The sequence below is a fragment of the Balaenoptera ricei genome, chromosome 1, assembly GCF_028023285.1.
Source record: "Balaenoptera ricei isolate mBalRic1 chromosome 1, mBalRic1.hap2, whole genome shotgun sequence".
Lineage (NCBI taxonomy): Eukaryota > Metazoa > Chordata > Mammalia > Artiodactyla > Balaenopteridae > Balaenoptera > Balaenoptera ricei.
The window spans coordinates 119,417,853-119,436,426 of record NC_082639.1 but is presented as its reverse complement, the minus strand read 5'-3'; the positions used below and the strand labels follow the sequence as shown (position 1 = coordinate 119,436,426).

Below are 18,574 nucleotides of genomic sequence, written 5' to 3'. Positions count from 1 at the left end.
TAGAACAATGACATCAGGAAGGGAAAAGAAATAACGTGGAGGTATGATAATAATCAGGCGGAGAGGACTGAGGATCGGTCAGCGACTAGCTACAGCAGGGAAGAAGGAAGGAGTCAAGGAAGCCTGCGTTTCCAGCCTGCAAGTGACCAGGAGCACTGCCACATAGTAGGTGCTCAATGCTCACTATGTATTAACGAAACCTGGGAAAACTGGAAGAGGAACTGGTTCACAAAGGATGATTGTGAGTTTGGTTTTGAACATGAAGAATTTGGTTTCCTCTCAATGGAAACAGATTAATACATCGAGCAGAGGAGTAGAAATCTGAGTCTGGCCTTCAAGAGAGTTTGGTTCCATCAATAGATGAATGGATAAAGAATACACACACACACACACACACACACACACACACACACACAATGGAATACTACTCGGCCATAAGAAGGAGAGAGTTTGGTGTTATGGATTCATATCTGAACATTAAGTCTATAAAAGCAATAATTAAAGTCTGAGAAGATGAGATGATCTGGGAAGAAGGAAAAGAAGAAAACTAAAGACAGAACCCTGGGGCCCATCTGCACTGACTGGTGGAAGAACATCTCTGCTTCCCCTACTACCCTCTGGGTGAGACTCAAGGCAACTTAAAAACAGTTCCTCCTCACAAAACATCAGGACTCCCTGATCTAACCCAGCTCCCTTAGTTCACAGATAAAGAAGACTCAGGCCCAGATGGTTAACTGATTTATCCAAGGCCTCACAGCTGCTTATCAGCAAAACTGAGACCAGACGAATGAAGTGACTGTTGTGAATTAGTCTTGCCTTAGCAATTGGATAGTTGCATGTGCACCGTATGACATGCTTGGATTCAGAGATGCCTGAGAGCAAACCAGAAGCTTCATTTACCTCTGCTCCATCAGTCCAGCACTGTGACCCTGCCCAACCATATAACCAGCTCAGGGGTTCAAACCACATCTTACTCATCTTTTTGTCACTGTTCCTCTGCCCTCACTTTCCTTACCACTGTCTCTGCCACCGGCGTTATTACAGAGTAGAAAAATCAGATTATTCTCCTCTTCTGAATATGCACATGACCACAGACTTTCGGAGTTGAAAGAACATAAGAATTCATCTAGTATTAGTATAGCCCCTGTGCAAACAGACCCAGAGAAGTTCAATGACCAGATGACCAGTTAGCAGTAGACCCCAGACTAAAATTCCAAACTCTTTTTTTCTTTCCATTACACTACCAACCTTTAGTGCAAGAGACTTATTTTTAAGACAATGTTTCTTGTCTTTAATTTCTTGAAATTATGCTATGTAGCCCTCTCCCCTCAAGATGCTTCTTTAAAAAACAAGCTCCATGGTCCAAAAAGTTTGTGGAGTGCTATAAGCTATACCTCTCTTGGACGGTCAAAATGCTTATTACCATATTAAAGACCTTGGGAAGTCCTTGCGGTAAAGAAACCTGCTCAATTCTCTAAGAATACTTCCCAAACTTATTTGGCCACAGAACTCTGGCCCTGGCCCTGCCCCTATCGTTCTCTATTTAAAAACCCACTGATTTCCAAGGATTGTACTTTGGGAAGCACCATCTTTGCCCAATTAGCAAGATTTCCTTTGTTAGGTCCCAAGAAGAAGTGCCAATACTGAGAGGTCCTCCCTGTGTGAACCCGGTGGGGTAGCAATGAGAGACAGAGAAGGAAAGAGAAACAACAAAGGGCCCCAGTCTCATCCAGAGCCATCTGCCCTGCCAACATCAAAGGGCGAAACAGCTACTTGAGAAGTTTTGACTCAGGATCCTGGTTATAAGCTTAAGGCAGTTGAAGGTGAAGTCATCTCCAACCTAGACTTCTTGTGGGAAAATGGGTTTCCAGGTTCTCAAACACTCCACATCAGCTAGCGTGCGAGTTTCACCCTGCCTCTGCCCCACCATTAGCAGCAATACTCTCTCATCCGTGTCCTTCAAGTTACATCCACAGCGGCTCTAGCTTGTCCTTGCTCCTTCCACCACCCTGGTCGAAACCCTGTCACTTCACCTCTGGAGGACTGACAGCAGCCTTTGGATGGGTCTCCCTGACTTAAGTCCTGCTCCCCTGCAATTTCCCTGACACGCTGCAGTCACATTAATCTTCTTAAAACAACACTGTACCTGCTTTAAGATCAAGGAAAATGTTCAAAACTCCATGACATCCACAGCGTTCCTTAATGTAATAAAACACATCTATACAAGGCTATTTCTCCACGCTCTCCAGTGCAAATTTCCGCCACCCCAGGCTCACATCCTCACCGTTCAGAGCCAGCCGATCATAAGCAGTCTGATTACCAAGCCTCTGTTCTTCCTGTTCTTTGCTTCCTGCCTATCTAATTCCATCCAATTCTTACTCCACTTCCAGTGTCCATCTCAAGTCCCCTGACAATACTACCCCTTCCCTGCACTCTTGTGCTTGCAGACACTGAGCAACTAGCCCCACGTTTCCTTGACCATTTCCTGAATTTTCTAACTGATAACAAACTCAGGAAAAGACTGTGCCTTATGACAGTCAAGGCACTTAGTAAATGCTCAAAAAACAAAACAAAAAAATAACCTTTTGCTGCATAAAGGAATACATCCTTTATTGACCTCAGAACCAAGAGTTAAGCAGAAAATTTCATGCCTACAAAACACTAGGAAAACTAACCCCCTTCTGGGCCTCAAAGGCATTTATACCTTTTTAGTTCAATTGATCTTAGTTTTAGGAAAGGGGAAGAAGATTGATTCTACCCCATCCCGGGGCAGCTGGTGAGTTTCCATTCTTTTTCTACAGACAGAGCTGTGCTTTCTGCCCCCTTCTCATAGGCTCCTTGCAATGCTTGGCCTCCAGGAGAGAGAGCCTAGACTGAGTACATTAAGTGATATTTAAACATGTATCTCTAAATTTTCCACGGGTCTAGCCAAAAGAATGTTCTTTCCAAGAACATATCCTCTACTGACAATTGTTCCTTCCTTCATTCATTCTCTGAACTATTTGACAAACATTTACTGAGTGAATCCTTGAGCTACAAGGGTGGATAAAAAATCATGGTCCTTGAGGCACCCACAGTCAAATGCAGTTTTACCCTAAATGCAGGCAGAGGAACACCTGCAACAGAATCACCCAAGGGAGGTTGTTAAAAAAAACACAGGCTCTCTGGTGCACAGAAAATTGCTAATTTAACCAAGTCTGAGGTGGAGCCTGGGATCTGCATTTTTAAAAAGAACTCCAGGTGATTCTGATGTATACTGAAGTTTGAGACTCACTGCTTCCATGGAAGGACAGGCATATAAGGAGAAGATTATAAAACAGCGGCGTCTACTTGCAAAAAAAAAGAGATATCCACAAGGTATGACACAGGCTCAAGGAGAGTAACGAAGTAGTGGTAAAGAGTTAGGTGTTGCAGTGAGAAAGACCTAGGTTCAAATTCTTATTCTGCTACTTATTCGCTATGCGAGTGATCCTCTCTTAGTGTCATGTGTTCTCCTATATAACATAAGAAAAATACCCACTTCACACAATTATTATAAGGTTTCAATGATATCAAGTATATCAAGTGCTTAACATAAATCTTGGTACACAATAAGCACTCATCACTACGTTGTCATGATAGTTTTTTTTATATATATAAATTTACAAACGGACCTTTTATTCTGTTGTTTTTTTTTTTTTTTTTTTTTTGGCTTGCAGGATCTTAGTTCCCTTGACCAGGGATTGAACCCAGGCCCCAGCAGTGAAAGCTCTGAGTCCTAACCACTGAACCACCAGGGAATTCCCTAGACATTTTTGATTATTAATGAAATTTAAAGAAACAAGGGCAGATCAGAAAGGTTTTCCTGAAAAAAAAAGTAGCTTAAATTTAGTTTTAAAACAGAGTATCTCCAAGTGTAAATGTATTCTTTCAGTCCTCAACATTTCTAGAATTTTTAAAAGTTTATACCTTTGATTCTATAATTTGGAACTTTTCATACTAATGGTAACCAAGCACTGCCATGTGATTTCAGGGCCTGCCTTTTCTTTGTGTTTACAATTGTCCAAATGCCAAATGAAAGTCAGAGCAAGTCAAAGCTAGAAACAGAGGAAACGGCCGTGGGAGAGTTGAGTCATCAGGTGGTATGGGGCAGTTTAATCCGCTCAGCCATTGTGGTCAGTGCCGTGTTCATGCAGCAAGCAGCTGTTTAATGCAGACTCTGACTCTATATACCGAAGCCCATCAGTTTATAGGCAGAAACCTATAAGGCATAAACACACAAAGCACAGTGGTTCTGTCACTAATTCTATTAGAAATTAAATCAGATACCCATTTTGTAGCAACTTCATCATCACCCCCATGCTAACCTTATCTTCAAGTGAATAGACAATTTAACAAATTATCTAATGATACCAAATTAAAACTAACATTTGACTATTGCCTACCAGCAGAGCTTTGGTTATGTAAGTATGAGGTCTGATTCCCACCCCCGCAACACATAAACCCTTGAGGCTATTAATAACTATCTGTTTAACTCACTCCAATAGGCATTTTCTGCATGAGTATTAATTACTTAAACAACAAACCCAAATTAAATATAGACCAGGCCCTGGGGCCACATGTGTCCACTCTATCTTTAACCTCCACACTAGTGGTTAGTTTCAACAAACCAAATCATCTCACGCATAAAAATAATGTTCTGTTATTTTGTTGAGTTTATAACTATATTTGATTTCACTTAAATCTGCTTTGGCTGTATAGCTGCAGAAGAACTAAAGCATAAGAGATGTTGTGATATTGTGATTTATAAGAAATATATAGTGTAACTGATTCACTTTGTTATAAAGCGGAAACTAACACACCATTGTAAAGCAACTCTACTCCAATAAAGATGTTAAAAAAAAAAAAAAGAAATATATATCTGGTCATTCAGAGGACCAAAATATATTTCTCATATATATTTGGCCTTCATCCACGGATGCAGGCTCACAGAGCTCCCAAAACCCTTGGAATTTCCTAAGTGACAAGAGCCATAAAGGCCTTTTGTTAGGTTAATGAGGTGATTCTAGGACCCCACCTAAGGGTGGGAGCTGGTTGCCAGGGAAACCAACCTTGTGATTAGAGGGTTGGAACTTTCAGTCCCACTCCACTGAGCTCCGGGGAGAAGAGGGGCTGGAGGTTGAATCGATCGCCAAGGGCCAATGATTTAATCAGTCATGCCTGTGTAATGAGGCCTCCATAAAAACTCAAAAGGACAGGGTTCAGAGAGATTCCAAGTTTAAGAATACACGGAGATTTGGGGAGAATGGTGCCTAGTGAGGGCATAAAAGCTCCTCTCCCTTTACCCATACCTTGCCCTATGCATCTCATCATCTGGCTGTCCCTGAGTTAAATCCCTTTATGATAAACCTGTCATCTAGTAAATAAAATGTTTCTCTGAGTTCTGTGAGCCGCTCTAGCAAATTAATCGAACCCAAGGAGGGGGTCTTGGGAGCCTCTGATTTACAGCCGGTCGATCCGAAGCACAGGTATCAGCCTGAGTCTGCAAATGGCCTCTGAAGTGAGGTGTAGTAAGGGTGTCGGGGCAGTCTTGTGGGACTGAACCCTTAACCTGTGGAATCTGATGCTATCTCTGGGTAGTGTCAGAATTCATTTGAATTGTAGGACACCCAGGTGGTGTCCAGAGAACTGTTCAGTGTTGTGTGGGAACACCCCCACACACACACACGCACACAACACACACGTGGAAATTGGGTCCAGGAACCTCATTTAAGTATATACCTAGCTTTATGTTTGTACATGTTTTAATAGTGTCCAAACAATCCATCATCCTAAGGAGCTGAAAAAAATTCCCCTATAAAATTGGTCCATATATTGTTCAGGTTTGAGTAATACCAAATTAGATAATCCTAAGGGAAGATTTTTAGAGCGCTGAGTCTATTCTGTCTCTCTTGAAAAAGCCTGTCCTGCCTTTTCACCAAGGGAAGCAGTAGAGAACCTGCTCATTTAGAAACCCATGACTAAAACCATCGCTACAAGATGTCAGTTTCCTACAGCCTCAGCAGCTGTCTATCTTCCCAGTGGACCCTACATCAGCAGCAGCAAAGCTACTATGTTGGGGGGAGGGGTGGGGAAGATGATAGTACTTTGAATGTGGAACACCATTCACCTTACACGTGAAGCCATTTACTTGGCCTTAAGAAGTGTGGTTAGTGATGGGGGATAGATTATTGAGCTGTGATGAAAGGAAATGACATGGGTCTAAATATCCCAATGCTTTGTCACCACTCTCACCTAACCTTCCTATATTCACGAGAAAGTATTTTAACACCCCATGATCAGTGGGGTGGATATTTTTCCCCAATACCTATTACTGACTCGTGCAGTGGTAACCATAATAACATCCTCATGGTAAGGATGGACTTGAACGTATTTTTGAAGAGCATCATAGTACTTTTCCCAGTAGCTCTGAGGAATGGTGACTGAGTACATTTAGGAACAAGTTGTGGATGACAATAGCTTCTGTTCCTACAAAGGGCTGGATTCAGACCTTTAGAGGCTCCAAGCACTGAAAATATTATAGCAACCTCCCCATTCCACCTCACCAAGTACTTTGTTATAAAAAAATAATGCTAAATGTAGCATTAACTATAAGAACATTCAGTAAAGTTCCTATTTTTTTTCATTATGACTGTTTCAATAACTTTTTTGGAACACCCAATTTCAATTTATTTCCAAAAGAAATTGGAGGTGTCCCTGCTAGTGCCTTAAAGACCTTCGTGTAAAGCAACATTGTAAGTGAATTCAGGGTCCTTACCTGCGTCATTTCACTTGAAACCAAGGCTCATTTGTTGCATCCAGTCTGCTGATAACAAATATGCAGCCATGTTTTATGTGTCACACTCTTTTCTTCCTATTTAACTGCCCAAGGACTTCTTCACCAGACTTCTCTTTGCCCTAACCTACCCAACTCAAATAAGGATTTAGATCTAAAAAATTGGAAATTCATTTCAATATCCGTACTACTTAGTAAATTAGGGCTGGAAATTAGAACTTCTGCCCTATTTAAAGCAATGCTCCTTTTTTTTTTCTCCCAGATTACTTATGCCCAAGGCAAGAAGGTAATTATCGTAGGATCATCAGGAAATGCAGAGTCACTGAAGTTTACATATGTATATTGGATAACATTAGACAGCCTGAGGTCTTTGACAGAATATGTTTTGTAAATGTTGGCAATACTTGATCAGTTGGAAAATGAAAGTGAGGAGCACCCAGGAGCCTAGAAGTGGAACTTCCTACAGCTGAGCAAAAGGCACAGCACAGCCCCCTTTTTATAGAGGGTGTGGGGTGCCTGTGGGTCTAGGAGAGGGCAAGAAGTTAGCACCCTAAGTCATGAAAATGAAAGATGTAAGTAAACATCACAGTTGTGAAGAAGAGATCATGGGAAGAGCTTCAATCAACTTTTAACCTGCAAAGGCCAAGTCCCTCACCAAAAATACAGCAAAAGGATTAGAAACTTTTCACACTCCCTCGAGGGATCCACATAAGTCTAGAATTTACATCCTAGCTTGACATCAAAGCTTGACACCCCTTTGCTAATGAATGACTGAACAAAAGGCTTAGAAAAATCTTCACCTCCAAACATGATGTTAAGTAGCAGTTAATTTACTCTTTACATGACACTAAATGATCAAATGAGAATTTTTTTTAATGCAGGTGGTCTCAGGGAAGAGTGACCACTCAGTGTGAGAGGGAAGAGTGAAAGGTAAGCACTTCTATTATCAGAGGTCTGGACACACCTATGAGGAAAGAAGCATGATGAGGAGAAAAACACCAGCTCTGCCCCATGGTCAAACCAGGAAAAACCAAATCTGCAGCTGTATCCTGAAACCTAGAATGACAATCATCACCCTCTGGGAATAACCATTTTCTATTTATTACTTAAAGAAAAATAGCCCTGTGTGCATTTTATACCCAGGACACTCCAAGTATTCGTATGTGAGCTTATCTGTTCCTCCACATTTGTACTCATGAAGACATTACTGCCTTCAATTTTCACAACTAAAAATAGCACGATCTGAACCCAGTGGTTCTGAGAGCAAGCTTAGGGCTTACACCAGTTCTCCATGACCTGGCTCTCTTGAGATTCCAATCTTACAGAATAACCAAGTAATAGAAAATTTTTGAGCCCCATTAAATCCACAAAAAGGATAGTATGTGAGGCTTCAATTACTCCCCTCTAAGAATTTTTCTGGCAACAAGTAAGCATTATGCGAGGCATGTAATAAGTCTTTAACATACTATATCTTGAGAACTCAGTAAATATTTATGGGTTATGTTCTAAGATGAGTTATAGAGATCACCTAAGACATGACCTTTACTAGACTAGGTGATACTGACCAAAAGAACTAGGGATTCCAAGAAGTAAGATCTGAGCTGGCCAGAGGATTGGAAACTTAAGCTAACCTTTAAGGAACGGTGGTATTTGGCTAACATGAGAGGAGAGAGGAGGATACTTACAGTATGGCGGGGGGGGGGGGGGGGGGGGGGGGGGGCGGGGAGTGAAAACTGAAGTGGAGACGAATGATTCAACACTTAACTATGAAAGTGAATATGGGGGTATGGGCGCTGGTATAGGCAGTGATTAGCATAATTTAACTGGAAAATGTAGAAATTTTATATTGCCCTTTACAGATGAGAAAATTGAAGTGCAATTAAGTTAAAAAATATAGTTGCACAAAGTTCAACTGCTAGTAGGTGGCAAAGTTAAAATTTAAATCTCACCCTGTTAACTCCTGGCCCATCACTCTTTCCACCATACCATGATTTTAAGTGAGAATGTTTGTATTTGCATTAGTTAAAACAATTTCAATGAATATTCTTTCAAGTGATAAGTTATTCTAATTTGAATGATGTGACAAAGAGATTTCCCAAATATCTGCTATTAACCTGTTGAATTAGTCTTTCTCGATAACTTTAAGTTTCTGCTTCCATTAGATTTATTAAATAAAATAATATTATTAAAGTTTAGGATAAACTGGCAATACTTAACTGAAAAACAAAATTAATAATTATGACTCTATTATATAACTATATTACAAGGTCTGACATCAAATAAGAAAGAAATAGCCAGGATAAAATCAGAGTTTTGGGAATTTGGGATTTGGGACTTTTTTTAGAGCAGTTTTCAGTTCACAGAAAAATTGAGCAAAAAGTAGAGAGTTCACATATATCTCCACACGTACACTCACAACCTCCCCCAATATCAACATCCCTCACCACAGTGGTACATGTGTTACAATTGATGAACTTACACTGACACATTATTATCACCCAATGTCCATAATTTACATGAGGGTTCACTCTTGGTATTATACATTCTATGGATTTGGAAATTTTTATGACAGGTATCCACCACCAACAGAATAGTTTCATTGCCCTAAAAACCCGCTGTGCTCTGCCTATTCATCCCCGCCTCCCCTGTAACCTCTTGCAACCACTAATCTTTTTACTGTCTCCATAGTTTTGCCTTTTCCAGGATGTCATATAGTTGAAATGATATAGTATGTAGCCTTTACAGATTGGCCTCTTTCACTTAGCAATATGCATTTAAGGTTCCTTCTTGTCTTTTCATGACTTGATAGCTAATTTCTTTTTAGTGCTAAATAATACTCCATTGTCTGGATGTACCACAGTTTATTTATCCATTCACCTACCGAAGGACATCTTCGTTGCTTCCAGGTCTTGAAGTTATGAGCAAAACTGCTATAAACATCTGTATGTAGGTTTCTGTGTAAACGTAAGTTGTCAATTTGTTTGGGTAAATACCAAGAAGCACGATTTCTTGATCATGCATAAGAATATGTTGAGTTCTATAAAAAAACTGCCAAACTATCTTTCAAAGTGGCTGTACAATTTTGCATTTCCACCAGCAATGAATGAGAGTTATTATTGCTCTATATCAGCACCAGCATTTGGTGTAGTCAGTGTTCTGGATTTTGACCATTCTAACAGGTAGGTAGTAGTAATTCATTGTTGTTTTAATTTGAAATTCCCAAATGACATATAATGTTGAACATTGTTTCATGTTTACTTGCCATCTATATATCTTCTTTGGTGAGCTGTCTGTTCAGATCTTTTGCCCAGTTTTTAATCAAGTTGTTCATTTTCTTACTGTTGAATTTTAAGTTCCTTATATATTTTGGGTGACAGTCCTCTATCGGATGTGTCTTTTGCAAATATTTTCTCCCAGTCTATGGCTTGTAGTCTCATTGTCTTGATACTAGTTTTCACAGAGCAAAAATTTTTAATTTTAACGTAGTCCACTTTATCAATTTTTTCTTTCAAGGATTGTGCGTTTGGTGTCGAAAAGTCATCACCATACCCAAGGCCACCTAGGCTTTCTCCTATGTTATCTTCTAGGAGTTTCCTGATTTTGCATTTTACATTTAGGCCCATGATCTATTTTGAGTTCATTCTTGTGAAGGATGTAAGGTCTGAGTCTAGAGTTGTTTTTTTTGCATGTGGATGTCCAGTTATTCCAGCACCATTTGGTGAAAAGACTATCTTTACTCCATTGTATTGCCTTTGCTTCTTTGACAGAGATCAGTTGACTATATTTACGTAGATCTATTTCTGGGCTCTCTATTCTGTTCTGTTGATCTATTTATCTATTCTTTCAGCAATACAACACTGTCTTAATTACTGTAACTTTATAGTAGTCTTAAAATCAAGTAATTTCTGTCCTCTGACTTTGTTCTTCTCCTCCAATATTGTGTTGGCTATTCTGGATCTTTTGCCTCTCCATATAAACTTTAGAATCAGTTTGTCAGTATTCACAAAATAACTTGCTGGGATTTGGGGGGGGATTAGGATTTATTTTTAATTCCCTTTGATATTATTTTAACATTGTTATCTCAATTTTAAAAATCTATATAGTGTACACATTCTAGAATTAGACCTACATCCGTCTGAGGAATGACTAGCTACTCTTGAGTGAATTTAACTCCCACTACTCTCTTCTCTAGATCAACTTGTTTCCCCCGAATCTCAAGAGAGTACATCCTAAAGGACAAGCCCCAGCAGCCTTTGTAACCTTCACCACTCGTCTAAGTTTTATATGCTTCTGGGAAGTTACAGCCCTGCAAGGCATGTTGTTGGTATAGCTCCCATGAGCACTTCCAAGGCAACCTTGCACACAGTAAATTTTGCTGGACTAGCTACCTATGAAATGCGTTCAAAAGGCATCCCCACCTACCATCTTCATAGGCACAGTGCTTTCCCCTTTACAAAGTTCCTGACATGTTCCCTTTTCTGAACATAAAAGAAGGATATAAAAGTACATGAGGGAAACAGATGCGGAAATTGAGGACCACTGAAGGTAAAAGACTTCTTTGAGGTAAAAAATCTAGAAAATGATGGTGCTGAGACCAAAACTTACTGCATATTCTCCTCACTACCTGTTGCACACAAGGTTCTATTCTTATAAGCCCTCCCAGTTACACCCACACCACGTAGTACACAGCATTAACCTCTGACCAGTAGGTACAAGGGACTCCTCAAACATTTCTTTGGGGTCTCGCTAGGCACAAAACACAAGCCACAAGACAGTTGAATGAGTGAATCCATTATAGACAATGCCAATCTCCTGGAGAAGCCTAGCTGAACCCAGGAGTTTCAAAGTAAGTCTAAACACCATTTAGAACCCTTCTGCCTTTTCACTGCTCTTCCAGGCCTCAGTGGTACTTGGGCTGGCTCAAACCTAACCTTTCTTGGTGCTTAGAGACCAAAGTGAGATTCCATTTAATAAGTATACAACTTGCCAAATGCTGGGATCTCCATTGCTTGGAGAATTACAGAACTTGGAAACATCAAATAGTTCCATGCACAACAGGAAGGACAGAAAGCAAAAATAAGAAAGAAAATCAAAATAAGAAGAGAATTATTTTCAGCCAAATCATATCTGAATAACATAGGCTCAATCATAACAGGTCCAAATGCATGCAAATAAAATATAAAGAGATGGAGAAAGTTTAGAGAGACCATCACTTTAGCCATTAGGTGATTGGTGTTTTGATGAATATCCCCGGGCAGGCATCTGGACATCTCAGTTCCTTTATTAAGCTATTGTTATTAGAAAATGTTAAGCAGAGTACCTTACACTAGGAAGCAGTCAATAAATCCTTGCTAAATAGAATTAAGCCAAGTAAAATAAAATTGAATTGCCGAGGGATTCCAGAACAATCAGGGAGAGAAACAGGTTAGAAACTACTGAGAAATGTAGCCAGATGGGGAAAAGGGGCAGAGACTTGGGCATTAGGAGTAGGAGAGGAAAAAAATGGTGAACATAAGTCAAGGCCAATTTTCCCCCAGTGGTCCCTCCAACTTGGAGGCCTTGGTGGGACGAGCTAGTTGCTGGATGACTTCTACAGAAGCACAAAACCTGTGCTTCTCTTTTGTTAACTCATCTGTCCCTTTCCTGAATGCATTTCACATTTAGTTACAACAGCAGTATCAATTGTGACCCGTACTGTTTTATACTGCCCTCTAAATCTTTCCACTGTAATAGGATTATCTTGTCTAATATATAATATATAGTATCCCTTCTTCCCTACCTGCCCCAAACTACCAACTCCTTTTTTTCTTCTGGTGTTATACAGACCCCTAGCCAAGTAATCTACTCTTGTGTTTAGTTCCCCTGTAAAGATAGCATTATGCACAAGTGTGTTTTGAGCATTAAGAGAAAGGTTGGGTGAAAGTGAGGTGGGAATGGATGAGGGAGTGGAGGCAAGGAGATGAACTGACAGCTGTCTTTTCAAATCAAAGAGGGCAAATTTCCAAGAGATCGCATCCATGATCAAACCAAAGTGTTCAAATGAAAGGGATCAATCCAAGATAACAATCTCGATGGTTCACACATGACAGGCTTTTAAACCACAAAGCATTGAAGATTCCACCAGAAAAAGTAAGAGAAGTGACACTGAGTGAGCATTCACTTACTCAGAGCATCTACTACGTATGAGGCTCTATGTTGGCCTCTTTGTATATCTAATGGCACCTATTTCATATACCAAACCTATGAGATAAGAAAAATGAGACTTGGAGAGGTTCAAGATCTCGTCCAAGGTTACACGGCTAGTAAGTGGTGGCAAAGCCAGAACTTAAACCCATATCCTTTCCACTGCAAAAGTACTTTGAGGAGCATTATTTGTAGAAGGGGATTTTGGTGGGTGAACATTGCTGCCTGGAAGAATGTTTTTGGACTAAGGATATGGAAAAATAGCTGGGCTGGTGCTATGTGGCTGAACAAGCCAAAGCATCTGTGCCAAATTAATAATAAAAGCAATCATCATCAACTTCATTTATTAACTACACGCCAAACATTATGCTATGTACTCACAAGAGGTATCTGTAATACCTATTAGATGGGAATTATGATCCTTGTTTTACACAGTAGGAAACTGAGAGAGTTGAAGCGGCTTGCCCGAGATCACACAGCCAGTGAGTATACAGCTGGGAGTGCAAATCAGGTCTGTCTGACTTCACATCAGAAAGAGTCTGAGGCCTGGGCAAGTGTCCACTTAAGGGGAAAAGGCAGGTTGTGGACACCATGAGGTGGTCTTGACCAAGCTCAAGGAAGCCAGCTAGGGGAGGGAGGCACTGACCCTTAAATTCTTTACAGGACAACAGGGGTGGGGTTGTCCTATAAAGGGTGCCCTTACTCCCCACTGAGGAATGGCTAAGGCAACGAACTTGGAGATTTATCAGCAGAGGTTCAGCTTGGAATCACATGGGGAACACTTCAAAATACTGAAGTGTATTCACTTCAACCCCTACCCTCAGATACTCTTATTTAATTGATCCTTAAGGTCTACCCGAGGTTCCTAACGTAGTGGTGAGCAGCCCTCATTGTGGATGGTTGCTGACTTCAGAGAAGCTCTGGGAGGCCTGGGGATGTAGGACACATATCTGGACTGAGTAGTCAGTGTTAGGAGAGGGTCAATTCATACCTTGCGTGGCTTCAAACAGGTCAAGGGGCATAAAGGATCCAGCGTGTCTGAGCTGAGGGCAGGTCACCATTTATGTCAGCTGGCACATGACATCAGGTCTGTGGAGGTCCGTTTTCAGAGGGGCGGTAGCTTTCTGAATGCCCGTGAGATGTGTGTTTGGGTCGTGTGTTTGAGGTGAGGGTGATGTAAAGTGCCTGAAAGTGGACCTTACAAAGGAACTTGGGAAGAAGTGCCTGAGAGTTAATGCTAATTTTAAATGGTGTGACATTAGTATAAGGGGGGGAACCTCTAATTTTTTAGTGTGTCTATTAAAAATGTAATCATATGGAAAGGTCTGAACTAGATTTGTTGCATGTGATAGATAATTCATATGACAAAGTCTGGGACGTGACTATGTAAGAAGGGAAGAAAACAGTGAGTTGACAGAGAGGCTAGGGGAGAGTGAGGAGGTGATGAGACTCCTTTGGATGACACTCCCACTCTGTGCTTGGACATCGTCTAGGAAAAACTCACTTTTTTCCCCTACTAACATACTCACTGCCTGGAGCTAGTGCAGACCCCACAGGTTAAGGGCTCGGACCCACAAGACCGTCCCCCCAGCGCAGACACCAATTACGAGTAGTAGGTCCCCAAGTTACCCACAACTTCTTTCCAACTTGGCTACAAATCAGAGGTTCTCATGACCCCTCCCCTACTCCCAGCATTGGATTCAATCACTTGCTAGACCAGCTCACAAAACTCAGGGAAACACTTATGTGTACTAGTTTATTATATAATAAAGGATACAGATAAACAGCCAGACAAAGAAATATATAGAGCAAAGTCTGGAAGTGTCCCCAGCATAAGATCTTCTGTCCCTGTGGGGTTGAGGTGCACCAGTTTCCCAACACATGGATGTGTTCACCAACCCAGAATCTCCCCAGACTTGATACTTCGGGGATTTCCATCATGTAGGCATGATTAATCATCAGCTCAGTCTCCAGCCCTGCCTCCCTTCCTGGAAGGAGGAGGTGGGGCTGAAAATCCCTAGCTTCTAACCATGGCTTGGCCTTTCTGGGGACGAAGCCCCCATTCAGGATCCCACCCAAAATCACCTCATTAGAACAAAAGACACTCCTCTCACCCAGGAAATTCCGAGGGACTTAAGAGCTCTATGTCAGGAACAGGAGTCAGAGACCAAATATTAGAACAAAAGATGCTCTAGTGCTCTTATCACTTAGGAAACTACAAGGGTTTCAGGAGCGCTGTGCCAGGAACCAGGGGCAGAGACCGATATATATTTTTTGCATATGTCACAGACATGGATACCGTTGGAGTCACAACTCGTGGATTCTAAGTAAAAGAATCTGGAAACGCCTTCCCCACTTCCCTTACCTTTAGTGTTTATAAAGCAAACAGATCTTAAGGAGAAGCAGAGGCAGGGCCCTCCCCACCGCCTGCTGGGCCTCCAACCCCACCCCCAGGAGCAGCTGCATTCCTTCTGATGACAGGCACAGAGGAGGGAACATGAGGAAGGTCCAGGGTCAAGGATCTACCCTCAACTAGATATGAAGCTCCTCGAAAGCCATCTCCTTTGAGGAGAGACTTGTGGACTGATCCTAACTAAACCTTTCTCGTTCAGAGACCGCACAGACCCAGGCAAGGGAAGCTTGAACACCATGGTGTCCTTCAGCTTCCACTGAGCTCACTGGGTGAGGAAGCATGGCCAAGCCAGGCACCAGAGGAAAGTTTCAGATAGAAAACCTGGGACTATTCCCCGTGAGGAGGGACTGCTTCCACTCAAAAGAGACGGGCACTAAGACCAAGGCCACCCATTCCAGGGTTTCACACACAGCCCCATACAGCCACCCTCCCGCCGGCATCAGCACCACCTGCTGGACCCAGCATGGCAGACGCTGCCTCACATTTTGTTCCAGTGTTCAGGGGTCACTGTCACAAGAACTGGTATGGGGAAGGCCTTCACAGCCTTCAGAACGCGTTCACGTCCAATGTCTCTTAAAACAATAATACTGCTGACTTCCCTGGTGGTGCAGTGGTTTAGAATCCGCCTGCCAATGCAGGGGACACGGGTTCGAGCCCTGGTCCGGGAAGATCCCACATGGCGCGGAGCAACTAAACCCGTGCGCCACAACTACTGAGCCTGCGCTCCAGAGCCCACAAGCCACAACTACTGAGCCCACGTGCCGCAACTACTGAAGCCCGTGCGCCTAGAGCCCGTGCTCCGCAACAAGAGAAGCCACCGCAACGAGAAGCCCGTGCACCACAACAGAATAGCCCCTGCTCACCACAACTAGAGAAAGCCCGTGCGCAGCAACGAAGACCCAACGCAGCCAATAAATAAATAAAATTCTTAAAAACAACAACAACAACAACAATAATACTGAAAAGTATCGCTATTTTTACCATGTAATAAATACAGAGGCCTAGGTGCAGGAAGGTAAAGCAACTTTGCCAAATAATAAAAGGTAGAGCCAGAACTTGAACTTGGGTCTTTGGAATCTAAATCCGAGGCTCTTTGCAGAACAAAGGTAAGTATATACCAAACACCCAGAAATAATGCAGAGAGCTGCCCACCCGCAGCCCCTTTCCGGTACCCAGATAAATACCCATCCAAGTGCGGAAGCGGCCTTCAAGAGAGGATCTGCACTGCTCCCCTAGCCCGACACCTTCACCTCCTAGTCACCAGTCACCGAGGGAAACGTGGAACTTGACTCGGAAAGTAGTCAAACGTGTGTGTGGAGTGGGGGAGGGCAGTGTTATTGCAGAGTGATTCAGAGCACAGAGTTTGGAGTCAGACATGCATGAGTCTCAACCCTACTAGCTGTACTTCCTTAAGCAAATCATTCTTCTTCTCTAAGCTTTAATGCCCTTATTCATAAACTAGGAATAATGCCTCGGGAACTGTGAAGATTCAATCAAATTATGTATGTAGAGCTCTGAGCATGGAGCCTGGTGCAGAGCAAGCACTTAGCTTTTTTTATTTTACACACAGACACACAACCAAATATGACCACAGATACCACCTGCTGATGAACCACCATTAGCATCCTTTCTTGCTGATAAGTGATGTCCTTGCGGTGACTTGTTAATTAAACTGCCTCTATCACCTCAGTCTCGAGAGAAATGAACATGCACGTAGAGGTATGGAATGGAAAGAGCACTGATTAGCAGTAAAGAGAACTTGGATTTCATCTGCAACTTCGCTAATAACATGCTGTGTTGACCCTGAATGTGTCAATCCACCTTCTGTCACTTCCACCGCCTGTGAAATGAGGGGGTCAGAAGAGATCTCTAAGACTCTTTACAGACTCTGGCTCTGTCGTTCCTCCAGGGAAAGGAGGCAGAAGGCAAGCAGTCAGCAAAATGGTGCTGAACGCCTCCTGGCTTGAACACTGCGAACTCCCGCCTCAAATGGCTGGCCTGAGAGTTTCAGCCACTTGGAAAAATTCTCTTTCCCCTTGGATGGGACTCTTGAACCTCAGCCAGGACTCAGAGGTCCCAACTGCAAACAGTCCCAAGTCATTCGGTAACAAAGGGAAAGGCACCCAGGCCAGAGAAATGGGGAAGATGAGGTTCATCACCAACTGAAAAATGCCCCATCCACCCAGACCCCCGGCCCAACCACCCCAAACCTCAAGGTGCAGTCACCCGTCACCCAAAGTTGTCCTCCTCACAGTTAAGTCAGCGACTCCCCTGAAAAATCAAAAATACAAAAAGTTGTCCTCTCCCAAACTCAGGACCCTCGAACGCCGCTACTAAATGCCGAAAACCTAGCTCCCGGCTCGGGTTTCTCCATCCCAGAAACCAGCTCTGCGATCGGCCTGTCTTGCCTGCCAACAGTTTCAACCCTGCGAACGTTGTTTATTGTATCTTGCAGCTGCGATGGATTCGTTTATTATGCTTCAGTCTTCTTTGGTTAGCAGTGCTTTACTCTTCTCTCCATAACATAAATCCAGCCCCCCCAAAACGTGAAATCTTGGATTTCTCGTGCCTAGGGTGCCCCATTCCCTTCCCTTCCTCGCCTGACTTGAAACCCCCTTCTGCCTCCTTTTTAAAACTTTTCCTGAGACACCAGGAGAAGGATATTTAGAGCTTTCGTTTTCGGAAAAGAAAGAAAAAAAAAAAAAACAATGAAGGGAAAAAAAACCCCAAAACACACAACTTACGTTCATCCAGGAGTGCACAGTTTTGGAAAGAAGAAAAACAGAGCTATAATCCACTGCGTTCCCCCAACCCAAAAAGAAGAATCTGTTGTGAAACGCTTCTTTTTCCACTTTGCCGGTGGAGGAGCCCGGTGGTAGGCATACATCCACAGGCTGATGCAAGATGCCTTTGAGAGAAACCTCACATTCTGAGGATTCCTGGGAAAGCGCCAGGGATCCCAGCATCCAATATATTGCACATTTGGTTTCAATTAGGAAGGGGGTTGGGGAGGGAAGAAGGAAAGTCACCAATCAGAGCTGTTTTCTGTTTAGAGACTATTTCTTTTGACCCAAGGGACCACGGGCAAAGCTATAATTTACAGCAAAACCCATTCATAGAAGAAAAAATACGTATAACCGTAGGACAGACTTAAAGACATAGCT

The 18,574-nt window shown here is 42.4% G+C and overlaps 1 protein-coding gene across 3 annotated transcripts in view; it reads right to left on the bottom strand.

Moving 5' to 3' along the window:
- Positions 1–18,342, bottom strand: part of DDR2 (discoidin domain receptor tyrosine kinase 2) — a 161,862-nt gene extending 143,520 nt beyond the window's left edge. Inside the window, exons 1-2 of one of the 3 annotated variants that reach the window (XM_059935227.1) lie at positions 18,155–18,342; positions 3,949–4,240 (exon numbers count right to left, since the gene is read on the bottom strand). The gene's annotated coding sequence lies outside the window, so the exon portion shown is untranslated. Of the gene's footprint in view, positions 1–3,948; positions 4,241–17,620; positions 17,742–18,154 lie in introns of those variants that run through there. The other 2 variants (XM_059935219.1, XM_059935235.1) reach the window with 2 other exon arrangements.
- Between the last annotated feature and the right edge of the window lie 232 nt (positions 18,343–18,574).